At 37.9% G+C, this 13,024-nt stretch overlaps 1 long non-coding RNA gene across 1 annotated transcript; it reads right to left on the reverse strand.

Moving 5' to 3' along the window:
• Nucleotides 1–1,859: 1,859 nt before the first annotated feature.
• Nucleotides 1,860–12,459, reverse strand: LOC124394124. The gene is made up of 3 exons (XR_006927436.1): nucleotides 12,002–12,459; nucleotides 7,972–8,346; nucleotides 1,860–2,729 (listed from the first exon to the last, which is right to left on the reverse strand). It is a non-coding gene; the product is annotated as an uncharacterized LOC124394124 (long non-coding RNA).
• Between the last annotated feature and the right edge of the window lie 565 nt (nucleotides 12,460–13,024).

Genomic DNA, 13,024 nt, shown 5'->3' on the forward strand with positions numbered 1-13,024 from the left:
TTTTCCTTTTTTTGTTTTTATTTCTGGGATGTTGTCATTGAAAAATGTTTCTTGATCTACCTTTTTTTTAAATTTAAGCCTCAAATTCTTCCCTGGGAACCCTGAGTGACAAGAATTAGCGTCCTTATGTTCATTTTTCTAATAATTCAGCAAAAAAAAGATCAATATCACCTGATAAATTGGACGAACACTAATCCATAGACTGACCTAAAAAAAATATTGTACCACTGAGAATTTTCAGCATTTGCATGAAGGTCTGAATCGTAGTCTGAAATGTATTTATGATGAATAATCCAGTTTAATTATTTATTTTGAGGAACATGTACAAGGGAGTTCATTAGAAAGTAATTGATGTTATGCTGATGGAGCGAAAAGAAAAAGTAGAGACCAAGCCAAAGCACTTAATGGTCCAAACGTCAAACCAATAGCTAACATCTGCCTCACACTTTTAAATTATGAGCACGATATGTGCAAAAGTATCGGGGCACGATCTGTTTCAGCATGATGATGCTCCTGTGCACAAGAGAGCTCCATGAAGATATTTTTGGGAGTGGAATTCTTTTACCTCCAGCCCTTTTGTTTTTAAGCACAAGGACACTGAAAAGGGCATCCTCATCATCGCTGTACATTTTTGTTGTTAATTATTAGATAAAAGATCAGAACAATGCTAATCCTTAACGCTCCTATTTAAAGGTTCTACAGGGTTTTCGGAGTGCAATTTTAATCCTGTTCTTTTATTCCTTGTAAAAAAAAAAAAAGAAAGAAAAGAAACATTTTTGAATTAAAATCAATTGTCAGCAGAATAAAAAAAAGGAGAAAAGGAAAACTTTTGGAAAGTCTGGATAATCTTACGGCACCGTCAACAGAGCCATGAGTTCATACGAGTTCATTTTTGCCACAAAACTGGAACGATTTTGGAACAAACCAAGTATAACAAGAGCCTAAACAATTCCAGGAGTGTGGAACGGTTAAAAAAATCAATCAATCAATAAATAAATAAATAAATACATTTTTTAGTTTTACCCCTAAATCCAGTGTGTATGAGATTAAATATATAAATATATGAAACTTTGTAGGATTTTTGTTTATAAGAAACACATTATTGCAGTAATATACAGCTGTATGAAGCGCATGGGGTTTAAGGAGAGTAATTTTGAGCTGTAAATGTGCTGTATGATGAACCAATTATTACCGTGTATAATATTTTTGAATAGGAAACACACAGGAATTATAATCATCTAAAATATATCATTATTATGATCATATATTTTGGTTAAAAGGTGATGGATTCGAAGCTCAAAAGCAGATTATTTCGAAGGGAACCCATCGTGCTACAGCTTCCTCTACAATTGGGTGCTTCTACTGTAACTTTGTGTTGGAAGTTTGAAGAAGAAGAAACACATATGGCTGGAAACACCAGGTGTCCCAATACTTTTGGGAACGTAGTGTGAATTTATTATTTATAATAATCGCCAGCAAACACTCGATTAAACGCTGTTAAATGCGACTTAATACTTCGAACTTCATGCGTATGATGGAGGACGTGTCGTTGAATCACTTATGATGCATTTTTATTATAAAGGATGGAATTTTTTACAATTTTTGAGGTCAGTTTTTATTATCGCTTGAACACAAACCTAGTGGAAGCTTCGTACAGATTCATTCATTCATTCATTCATTCATTTATAAATTAATTTATTTATTCAAAAATTCATTTATTAATTCAATAATTCATTCATTCATTAATTCATTCATCCATCCATCCATTCATAAATGTATTAATTCATTTATTCATTCATACATTCATTTATTCATTCTTTCACTGTTTGTGTAAAAAAGGTTTGTAATAAAGTCTTGCAGGAATAAATCATGTAAAAAAACCATTGCATTTTTACGTAACAGATGTCGAGTAATGCAGAGATACGAGCCGTGATAAATAAAAGGCTGATACATAATGAATAAACCTTTTACAACTGGATCCTTTCAGATGATCTACCTGCTCTCACCTGAAATGTTCTTCATGTTGTTCTTTCTGGGGGAAAAAAATCCCTGCTTGACTTTTGAATGCACTACGTTGGAGTCGAGCGGAAGAGTTTTTTTTCAGAGTGTGTATGAACTTGTTAACTCTTGATACCAGGGGCAGGAGAACCGGTCGTTCATTACGGATTTCAGTGTGCTGGAAGGAACCGGCTGAGAAGGTCTGTAACTTCTAGAGACAAATGGAAATCAGATTGGTGATTTCACAATAAAATCGGAACTATATTTACATTACACTCTTCGATAGGTTTCAAGGCTAAAATTTTTTCTTCTACTGGGCCTGAAAATATTTGGTTATTTGGTTGGTTGGTTATTTGATTGGCAGGTTGGTGAAAAGATCTGTAGGTAAATATGGAAAAAGGAAGGAAAAAGTGGTGTGATGTACACAGAAGTTGACTACATCAATTCCTTTGTATAAATGCATGACTTTTTATCCATTTATTGTCACATATAATGCTGTGAAAGCTCAAGACAACTTGTCGCAGCTTGTTCCTACTTTACCCTTGGGAGACTCTTTCTGATGGAGGTGAGACGAGGAGGCCTGGGATGCAGTCACGTTCACGTTCGTTACAAAGGTGTTCGATAGGGTTGGAGCTCCATAGCAGGAGATCTTCCACTCCAACCCTTGTAAAGCAGATCTTCATGGAGCTGGATTTGTGCACAGGAGCTTTCTGGTGTCCCGGTTCTTTTTTCTATAAGTGTAAATATAAAGAAAACATTTTATTGCTTTTCCGAATGATTGCGTCTAAAAACTTTTTTGCAAAATTGAGAAATTATTGTCAAATTTCACAAACTGCTTATATCGGGATTTTATGCTCATGTTTATGGTCTTAAAGCAGTTTGAAATTAAAAATTAATAAAATAATAATATTAATAAAAGACAAATAAAATAACAATAAAAACATAGTTTAAGATTTAAGTATTATTGTTTATGTAATTTTTATATTTATTTTATAGTTTAATAGTTATATAAATGTTGCTAATTTGAAGCTTTATATTTTCTTTTAAAACTTCCACTTAAACACAACTTATAATTTCAATCTTGAAAATTATGAAATAAAAAATAATAGAATAAAATAATAATAATAATAAAAGTGTACTTAATCCTAAAAGTCTAAAAAAGCTTTATGAAATGGATTGTTTAGTTTAATACAATATATTTAAAAAAAAAGTAAAATATATAGCTATTTAACACGCCCTGAGGAACTGTTTTTAATGTCAATGTTCAACATTGTTGATCTATTACAAGCTTGAAATTATTTAAAAAATTATAATAAATAAATAAAATATCCAGATAAATTAAAAATAACAAAATAAAAAATATTTCCTAAATAAAAATTAATAGATTTAATAATCAGATGTGTTGGTTTACCTTTAAAATCTTTAAAAAAGGAAAGAATATTATACAAATAATATTTTATTGAACAAACTCCTGTGGTTCCATCTGAATTTGCTCATACTTTTTCATACTAAAAAAATAAATCAATGAATTAATTACATTAAAAAAAATTTTTTTTTCTTTTATTTATTTATTTATTTGCTTATTTATTTAATTAAAAATTTGAGTTTTGAGGTCAATTTTGTTTTCAGGAAAACTTTTCTAACATCAGGACGAGAAAAACCTGGAATGGAGGAACCGTGCAGAACATGAACAAAAATGCAGATTTGTATGGAAAAAAACATAATATAAATATACAGTATTATAGAAAGTAAAATCTTAAAAAAAAAAAAAAAAGGTGTTCAGTGTATGGATTTGTCTGGAAGAGAAAATGAAATCTGTATTTCTCAGTAAGTGGAAGTGAAAGTCCAGGTCTCTGCATGTCTTCAGCGTGTCCTGCAGAGATGCGCGTTGTCTACGGTTTGGCTCCACCGTAAACATGGAGTTTGGACGTAACATGATCGTGTGGTTAAAGCGTCTGTGTTCCGAGTCAGCGCCTGAGGGCTTCGAAGGCTCGGTTTGGCCTGTAAGAAGAGCCGAGCGTAATCGCGCCCGCCCTCGCTCGCTCTTCAGGCCCATCTTTTCCATCGATACTTAGCGGAACAAGCGTGCGAGAGAGAAAACACACGGCTAGGGTTTCAGTGGAATCCATCTCCTCCAGGCCAAAGTTGAAGCTCTACTGTAAGCCTCGACTGGATCCTCGAGCTGATGTCATGTTCTTCTTGCGCACGCTGTGGCACCAGAACATTTCTCCGGAACGTTACTTTAAGTGATTTTTAATCGAGGTAATAATGTACAACGTCCTCATGGACGACGTTTACGTTCTGGCCTTTTCTTTATTTCGTAAAAAAAATACAATCATAAGACTTGTTTTAAATTTGTACAAAAATAAATGAAGAAGTGATAAGATCCTGCTCACTTCCAAAACATTAAATATACACAATTTACCCAGAAATATTGGGACACCAGACTTTATCAGCCATTTTTGGTTCCTCTACAAACTGTTACCCCAAAGTTGAAGGTTCACAATTATCTCTGAATGTAAAATTTCACTACAAACAAAAGAAGATCAAATCTCTTTGATTTCTGAGCAGGAATACAGCAAAATATTTATGAAGAAAAGAACCACGTTTCAAAAAGTATTTGGACACCCAACTTTTTTCCAGCTATATGTGGTTCCTCCACAAACTTGTGGAGGCACACAATTGAACAGGACATTTTTTGGATCCAAACCATGAATCTCCATGAAGATATGCTTTCAATGAGTTGGAGTGGAAGATCTTCACTGGATTCAACCCTATTGAACAGCTTTGGGATGAATGTGAACTGCACCCCAGGCCTCCTCACCTTCTCACCTACATCAGTATCTGACTTACCTACCTGAATAAATCTCCACAAATCTCCACAAAATCTAGTGGAACATCTCCCCAGAAGAGTGAAGCTTACTGGGAGAAGCCAAAAGAAGAAGAAGAAGAAATAATAAAGATATATACAGTTAGTGTAACTGTAAACAGATAAAAACTATTGAAAATTATTCTTATTATTATTAAGAGGAATAAAACACTTCACTCCTTTCAAGATCTGTCTGCACTTCCTGGTTCTCCCCAGTCACCAAGAAAAGAACATGGAACCTGTTCATCTTTCTAAATCTTCTCAAGCAGCTCTGATGGCGCTTCCGGCAGGGGCTGATGGGTAAATGTTTTGGGGCAGTGAGGCGTAGGAAAAGTGTCAGGGTCACAGCACACATGTGCATCATTAACGCTTGGCTGTAATTAGCGCATCGCACTCAGACAGACTTTCGTTTCCTGCAGATGATTCGGTTTCCAGCGCAGCAGGTTTCTCCAGCCTGAGCGTTTCCTGCGTCGGGGCTCGGAACGTGACTGAAAGCTGATTTTTCAGCTCGGGAATGAAACTGACCTGCAGATTCAATGTTATGAGAAGGTTTTAATATATTTGGAATCCATGTTTTCATCCAACTCTAGTGGTTCTCCAGCAGGAACACCTGAAGAACACATAAATCTTCTAGATAAAATAACATCCATAATCCCTACGTTTGGTATGTGATTTTTGAATATCCAATTTCACATTGAGTAACCATCTGCTGTTATAATAACCTGGGTAGATGTTCCACTGGATTTTGTCAGATGGAGCATGTTTAATGGAGCTTGAGCTCTATAGCAGGATCACTCAATTCCATTTAAAGTATATCTTCATGGAGCTTAGTGGTTAAGACATTGGACTTTGGATTTGAAGGCCATGAGCTTAAATCCCAGCCGCACCAAACAGCCACTGTGGGGCCCCTAAACACGGCCCTTAACCCCGTATCTGTTTGGTTGAACGACTGAGATAAAAGTAAATTGCTCGAGGCATATCGAGCAGCACACATGCTACAGACCCTCGACAATCTCAACCCCCAAAAATGTCGAAAACTATCAACAACTCGTGCATGATGATAGTTGGTGAACAATCCACATGATCTCACTTTCGCACCCACCCTACTTGCTTCGGTTCGGATTCGGCTCCTACGGACTTGGTTCCTGGAAACATTCCAGAAGAACGCTGTAAAGCGGCGTATTGCTGTAGAAGAAGACTATTTTAAAGTCAGGTCAGGTGTCAAAATACTTCCAGCCATGCAGTGAACTTTAATGTAATTCCAGAGAATATGTACTTTTCGTTATCCAGGCATGTTTTATCAGGAGTCTATTCTTAAGAAATTCTCCCTTCCTGGTGTGTCTTCATATAGACTTTTGAAACTCAGGTAGGTTTTATGCGAGGCCATGTTCCTCCTAAAGTTCTTGTCTTCATGGGTTTCCCTCGTGAACAGGATTTTCCTACAAGAACGATCAGCATGAACGTGTGCTTTTTAAGTGTCAGATCTTTGACGCCATGGACAAGGCTAAAATCCAGAGCATGCATCCTTACAGAGTAGAACGATCGTTAGAGGAACGGATGATAGCACGGCGTTCTTTCCTCCAACAAGGTTTAGATGTTTTCTCCTGAATAGCTGCTCTCGGGTTACCGCGCTGCTCGAATCGTTTAGAACATCTATGGACATGTTACTGTAGAAGATGTATTCTTCGTTGAGTATTGACTCAGAGACTGCAGCTGTATAAATCCGTAAAACAACACACACACACACACACACACACACACAGGCCACACATGCTGTAGAGAAAGCCATCATCCTTTATTCACTGGCTTGGTTTGTCCTGCACTTTTACAACAAGACACGTCTTGCCGTACAGATCATTTAAAAGGCATTGAAATGTACTCGAACCATTAAGAGCACAAAAGCGCTTTGTTCGCTCTGGAAAGCTTCTCGTTGTAATCTAAGCCGTAGCGTCCCTTCAGTCGCTTTGGACTTGTTTGTTTAAGGATAAAGCTGTGGGACGGGTTTTTTATATATACTGTATATAAAAATGACAGTGTCAGATCAAAGGAGTTGAGACGCATGGAAATGCGGTCAACAGTTTTAATCAGCAGGCGAAAATCGTTTGAATCGGCACGAGAAGTACAATACGATACGAGGCAATGCGAATTGCAAAATCATTTCAATCATTGTGCGATGAAAAATACCGTACAATGCAAACATGAAACGCAACGCGCACTCTTTCAAACTGGTGCGCGAAGAATGTTATATATATGATACGATGCGAATCGTTACAACGTGTTACAAATGTTACAATGTGAAACGCGATGCGGAATCGTTTAACTCCGCGTGCGAATGTACAATGCAATACACTGTGAAACCCAGTGCGAAATCTTTTAAATCATCGTGGGAAGAAAAATAAAGTACAAAGCAAAGATGAAACGCAACGCAAAATCGTTCAAACTGGTGCGCAAAGATAACACGATACAACGCGAAATGAAATATCAAATGCAACGTGAAAGCGAAACACAACGCGAACTTGTTCGAACCGGCGTGCGAAAGCCAACAGTATGACGACAGAGACCCTGGAGAGGATCGAAAAAACAGCAGAGAGGATCATCAGGGTCTCTCTTGGCTCCATCATGGACATCTACACCACACACTGTACCCGAAAAGCCACTAGCACCGGCTCAAATTTTGGGAGTGAAGGAAAAGCAGCCAACAAGCACTCAACACCTCTGAGAACTCTTCAGGATTGTTGGATGAGGAATAAAAACCATATAAATATATTCTGACTTGTTTAACACAAATTTACTGTACTGAGGAAAAACGTACAAAAGACAACATCAGACACTGAAATTGAAATGTAGCATTTCAAAAGCTAAGGGCCTTGCTCAAGGGCCCAAAAGGAGCTGCATGGTGATACCGGGGCTTAAACCCCTGACCAGAAACTCAGCGCCTTAACCACTGAGCCCACCTACAAATTCCTCAAAGGCTCTCGGATGTGCTGGAAATACTTTGCACTGTGAGTGTGTGAATGTGTCTCTTAAATAGTGTGTGTGTGTGTGTGTGTGTGTGTGTGTGTGTGTGTGTGAGACAGAGAGAGAGTGTGTCTAATTGGTCACACCTGTGATCAACCCATATTAAGGAGAATGAATGCAGGAAAGAGTCTGTGTGTGCTGGAAGTTGGAGCTCGTGTCCTCCATGTTGGTTTGCTGTAAAGACTATAGGACGCTGAAGTGATTCTCCACGCTGAGAAACGCCACACAGCAGGTTCACTTTATTTTATTCATTACTTTTTAGCTCTTTCGGATCCAATTTATGGACAGGGACTAAGTTTTTAATGGACAGTTGCGCCAAACAGTTGGTTTGGAGACGAGGTGAGGGAGGTGAGATTGAGATGGTTTGGACATGTGCAGAGGAGGAAAAGAGGAAGATCAAGGTTCATGGATGTGGTGAGGGAAGACGGATGAGCCGCTGTGGCGCCCCCTATTGGGAGCAGCTGAAAGAAGAAGAAGAATTGTAATTAGTGTGTATAAATATATAAATAATATGTGTATATATATATATTAGTGTGTATATAATGTGTATGTATGTGTGAAATTGGTTAAGTGTTCCTGAAAACACAAGGCCTTCAAGAAAGGATGAGAAGTCATATCAATGTTGTTTTTTTATTCATGTGTAATTGTGAAGTATCCAGTATCATATATTGGACAAAAGTTTGTGGTCCACCTTCAATCTGAAGAGAAATGCTCTATTAGATGGTCCATCAGTACCTGACTTTACCACTATATGTTAATAAAATCAGGTACTGATGTCGGGAAAGGTTCATCATGTTTAATAAGGTTGATCTTCCAGTCCATCCAATGTAAAGCAGATCTTCATGGAGCTGGCTTTGTTTTGAGCTTTGTCATGCTGGAACAGATTTGGGTCTCCTTGTTGAAATGAAGTAAAATGCAGAGGCGTCCATTAAAAATGTGTGCGAGACAAACGATGCAATTTTGCGCCTCCAAATTCAGGGTGACAGTTTGCCAAAAAAACCAGAAACTTGGAAAAGTCCGGTGTCCCAATACTTTTGTCAGCCCATGACTAAGCACTGACACTGGAGTCTCCTTCCCTGTAGAGTATGTTAAATAAACTCTGCTTTAATGTTTTCTGCTTAACGCCACTTCAAGTGTGTGTTTTTTGGCGCCGCTCCTCCATTCATCACACGTCTTTGTGCCCTGACATAAGAGATTATTAACCACTCAGCATGGCTGAGCGCAAACGTTTGCATAGCCTTTACTTCAAAAAACACAGCAGACGAAGGCATGTAGCAGCCAGCAACGACACACACGTTCCATCATTCATGTCAAAGAAAAAAAGTTCAGAAACCTATTCCGTATCTCACGTTTCCGCCTTCGCACCGTCTCAGCCTTTAACGGATTTTCTGTCATCTGAGTATAATAAACTCCATTCTTCTGGGAAGATGTTCCTCTAGATTTTGTGGATATTTATGAAGCTTCATTCAGCTACAGATACTGATGGAGGTGAGGTGAGGAGGCCTGGGGTGCAGTCGGTGTTGACATTGTCGACTTCTTTGAACATTTAAAGGCTCTGAAATGGAGGAGTTGGTGTTGGATCTATTATGATTTTAGATGTTGAGTTATTTTATGAGTTGTTTAGAAGCTCCTGGGTTCACAACGTCAACTGACTGTAGAAGACTGTAGAAAGGACATGCTCATGTTAGTTCTCATGATGATGGCTTCCCCTTTTGAGTTCCTTTTGAGGTTTCCTGGGAGTGTTTTTTTATACACTTATATTAAAATGGACAATATCCATTATTCATGTTCAATAGGGGTTGGAGCTCTATAGCAGGAGATCTTCCACTCCATCCCATAGAAAGAAGATATTCTTGGAGTTGGCTTTGTGCATTGTGATGCTGGAACAGGTTTGGGGTCTCCTGGCTAAATTGGAGGGGAAAATAAATGTCATGTTCCTGCATCCAAGGCAATTGTTTGCCTCCAAATTGATGGCGACCGTTTTGACGAAGAACCGCGAAAGTCGGGTGTGCGAATACTTTTGGCATATGTTCCGTTTCTCCAGGGCAGAACTTTGCCTCTGCTTTCTGCCTAATCTACTGATGGCTTTATAAATAATGCAGAGAATGGACACAAGCCTCGTCCCGCAGGAAAATTACAACAGCTCTTGGCTCCGCGGCCCCTTTCTGAGTCACGCTTCGAGCCGAATCCTGGACCACGTATTTAACGCCTGTCAGCGATTCGAAAACACTGCATTACGCTTAAACCATTATGTGTTGTTATGTCTATGACATCAGGGTGAAATCCGGCCCCGATGTGCCGAAGACATTATGGCTGGATTCTGCCTCGTTCACGCTCTCTGGGATGAAATATTGTAAAGTCCTTGGAGTGTGGGACGATCAAGACGTTCATTTCAGACACTTTTAGACCTTCAGCGTTCTCAGGTCAATAAAAAAGGTCAATATTTAATACCTACAGGGGTTTGATCTTAACAGTGTACCTCATCCTATCGCACCATAAGGCCAAGATCTACTGAGACATCAGACTTTTCCAACCAGATGTGGTTCTTCTCCAAAATGTTGCCACAAAGTTCATATTTACACTTTATGGATAAAGGTTTGTGTTCAACTGCACATAAAATTTGGTTTGTACTTTTTGAATCATCCCATTCAACATTTAGTCCCAGTCTGCTGTAAGCTCCAGTCCTCTGAGATGTTCCTCTAAATTCAGTGTGAGAGTCATTCAGACACAGGTGTGTTAGTAAAGTCAGGTATGTGAGGTGAGGAGGTCTGGGGTGCCATCAGTAGGGTCAGAGCTCTACAGCAGGAGATCTTCCACTCAGATCTTCATGGAGCTGGCATAGTGCACAGGAGCATTGTGATGCTGGAACAGGTTTTGGGTCTCATAGTTCAAGTGAAGGGAAAATGTCATGTTCCAGCATCCAAAGACGTCCTGTACAATTGTGTGCCTCCAAGTTTGTATTTGGAACCTCATATGGCTGGAAAAGTCAGCCGTCTCGATGCTTTCGTTTAAATATTGTAGTTATGAACATGTTCCTCACACTGCTCACAAACGAGACGTTCGAATGTGTCTGCTGTTGGACAGTGGAATTCATTTTCCAGCTTTTTGGCATCTATATACAGTCAGATGGACTGATTCAGTATCTCCAGGAAGAGAATGTGAACCAGAAGCTCTGGATGTTTAAAATTTATTTATTTATTTATTTATTTATTTATTTATTTATTTATCGACAAATTGAATAATGTATGATGACAGTGGCGGGAGGGAAGGAATGAAGGAAGGAAATTTAGAAGAGTGCAATAAGAAATAAAGAGAATAATACAAGAAAGAAAGATATAAAAGACAGAGAAAAAGTACAAGAAAACAAGAAAGAACGAATGTTTACACATTCAAATGTTTAAAAAAATATATTATTATTATTATTATTATTATTAAGAATGAAAGAATAAGAGAAAAAAAGAAAGAAAGAAAGAACGAAAGAAAGAAAGAAAGGACAGCTAGATTGTTTATAAATATTTAAATGAAAATAATAATAATAATAATAATAATAATAAAATATATATTTTTCATTTAAATATTTATAAACAATCTAGCTGTACTTTCTTTTTCTTTCTTTCTCTACTGAAATACTCTTTTTCTTTCTTTCTTTCTTTCTTTCTTTCTTTCTTTCTTTCTTTCTTTCTTTCTTTCTTTCTTTCCTTCTCTACTGAAATACTCTTTTCTTTCTTTCTTTCTTTCTTTCTTTCTTGTCTTTTTGTTCTTTCATTCTTTCATTCTTATAATAATATTTATAATAATAATAAATAAATATTTTATTATTATTATTATTATTATATAAATAAATACATTTAAATAAATGTTTATGTTTTGAGAATTAAAAACAAATTACTTTCTATCTGTCTGTCTGTCTGTCTGTCTGTCTGTCTGTCTGTCTGTCTGTAAATTGGATTCATGTGAGGACAAAAAAAAATAAAAGAACACAATATTAAAAGAATTGAGAGAAATGAGAGAGGGAGAAAGAAAGAGAGATGGCCCCCAACATGAGCCTTATTAAAAAAATGCTTGCTAAAGCTATCCATTTCACACATACACACAGAGAGAAGGTTCGATATTCACCCGATCGATGATAGAATGAGCTCTTTGGCCAAATCAGACAGGGTTCCTTTTCAAACCCGGCGTATCTCCCGTCCCCTCGCCTGCATCTTCCTTCTCGTCTGAGCGAAGGGACTTTCTACATCGAGCATGCAGGACCACGCAGGACCATTCAGACATGTCTAGACGGGTAGACCAGTTCTGAGTCGACGCTTTTGGCCCTTTAGTCGGAGAGGAGAAAGCCTAGAGTTTGGGTCAGGAGGAAGAGAATTTAGGCGTGCCCCCCTTTTTTTTTCAGTAAAGGAACGACCCACGGGTGGCAGAGAGGTAAGGAGGGCAGGGGCAGAGCGCCTCGGCTGCCATGGTTACTCGCCAAGTATGAGGCAGCCGCTATTGAGGAGCTTTTCGTTCTCATGCTCTCAGACGGCCCATGAGTTTGGAAAGGAAACATGCACAGGGTTCATATCAGCTACAAGACGAACAATGGAACCGGGATGGGGTGCACGTGTGTGTGTGTGTGTGTGTGTGTGTGTGTGTGTGTGTGTGTGTGTGTGTGTGTGTGTGTTTGTGTGTGTCACGACTTTCTTTCCTTTATTTTAATCTTATTCATTTTAAATCTAAAATGCCAAAATTATGGTCTACACTCTAACCAAAAAATTTTTTTCTGTTTTATTCCAATCATTTTGTTTGAAAGTTTACACACATTTCAGTATAAAAGGTTTGCAATAGTTTATGGTCCAAGTCTGCTGAGGTCTTATATATTGTAAAATAATACACGACTTGTTTACCATAAAGTTATACAATCGATGCTGTTGCACAGACCTGCGGCTTTTCTGTGGAATATAAATGACCAAAAAGAAAAAAACAAACAAACCCAAGTGTTGTTCCACATTTTGGCTTCACAGATTGGGCTTGAGGAGAGTGTTGGTGGAGGAATGCCGATGCTGTGTGGTTGCATTTTGATTTATTAGCTGTTTGAAAGTGGTTGGTTGTATTATAAACAGCTTCCTTCCAACCGTCTGTACTTCCTTCCTTGGTGTGATGGTG

This window comes from Silurus meridionalis, chromosome 12, assembly GCF_014805685.1.
Source record: "Silurus meridionalis isolate SWU-2019-XX chromosome 12, ASM1480568v1, whole genome shotgun sequence".
Classification (NCBI taxonomy): domain Eukaryota; kingdom Metazoa; phylum Chordata; class Actinopteri; order Siluriformes; family Siluridae; genus Silurus; species Silurus meridionalis.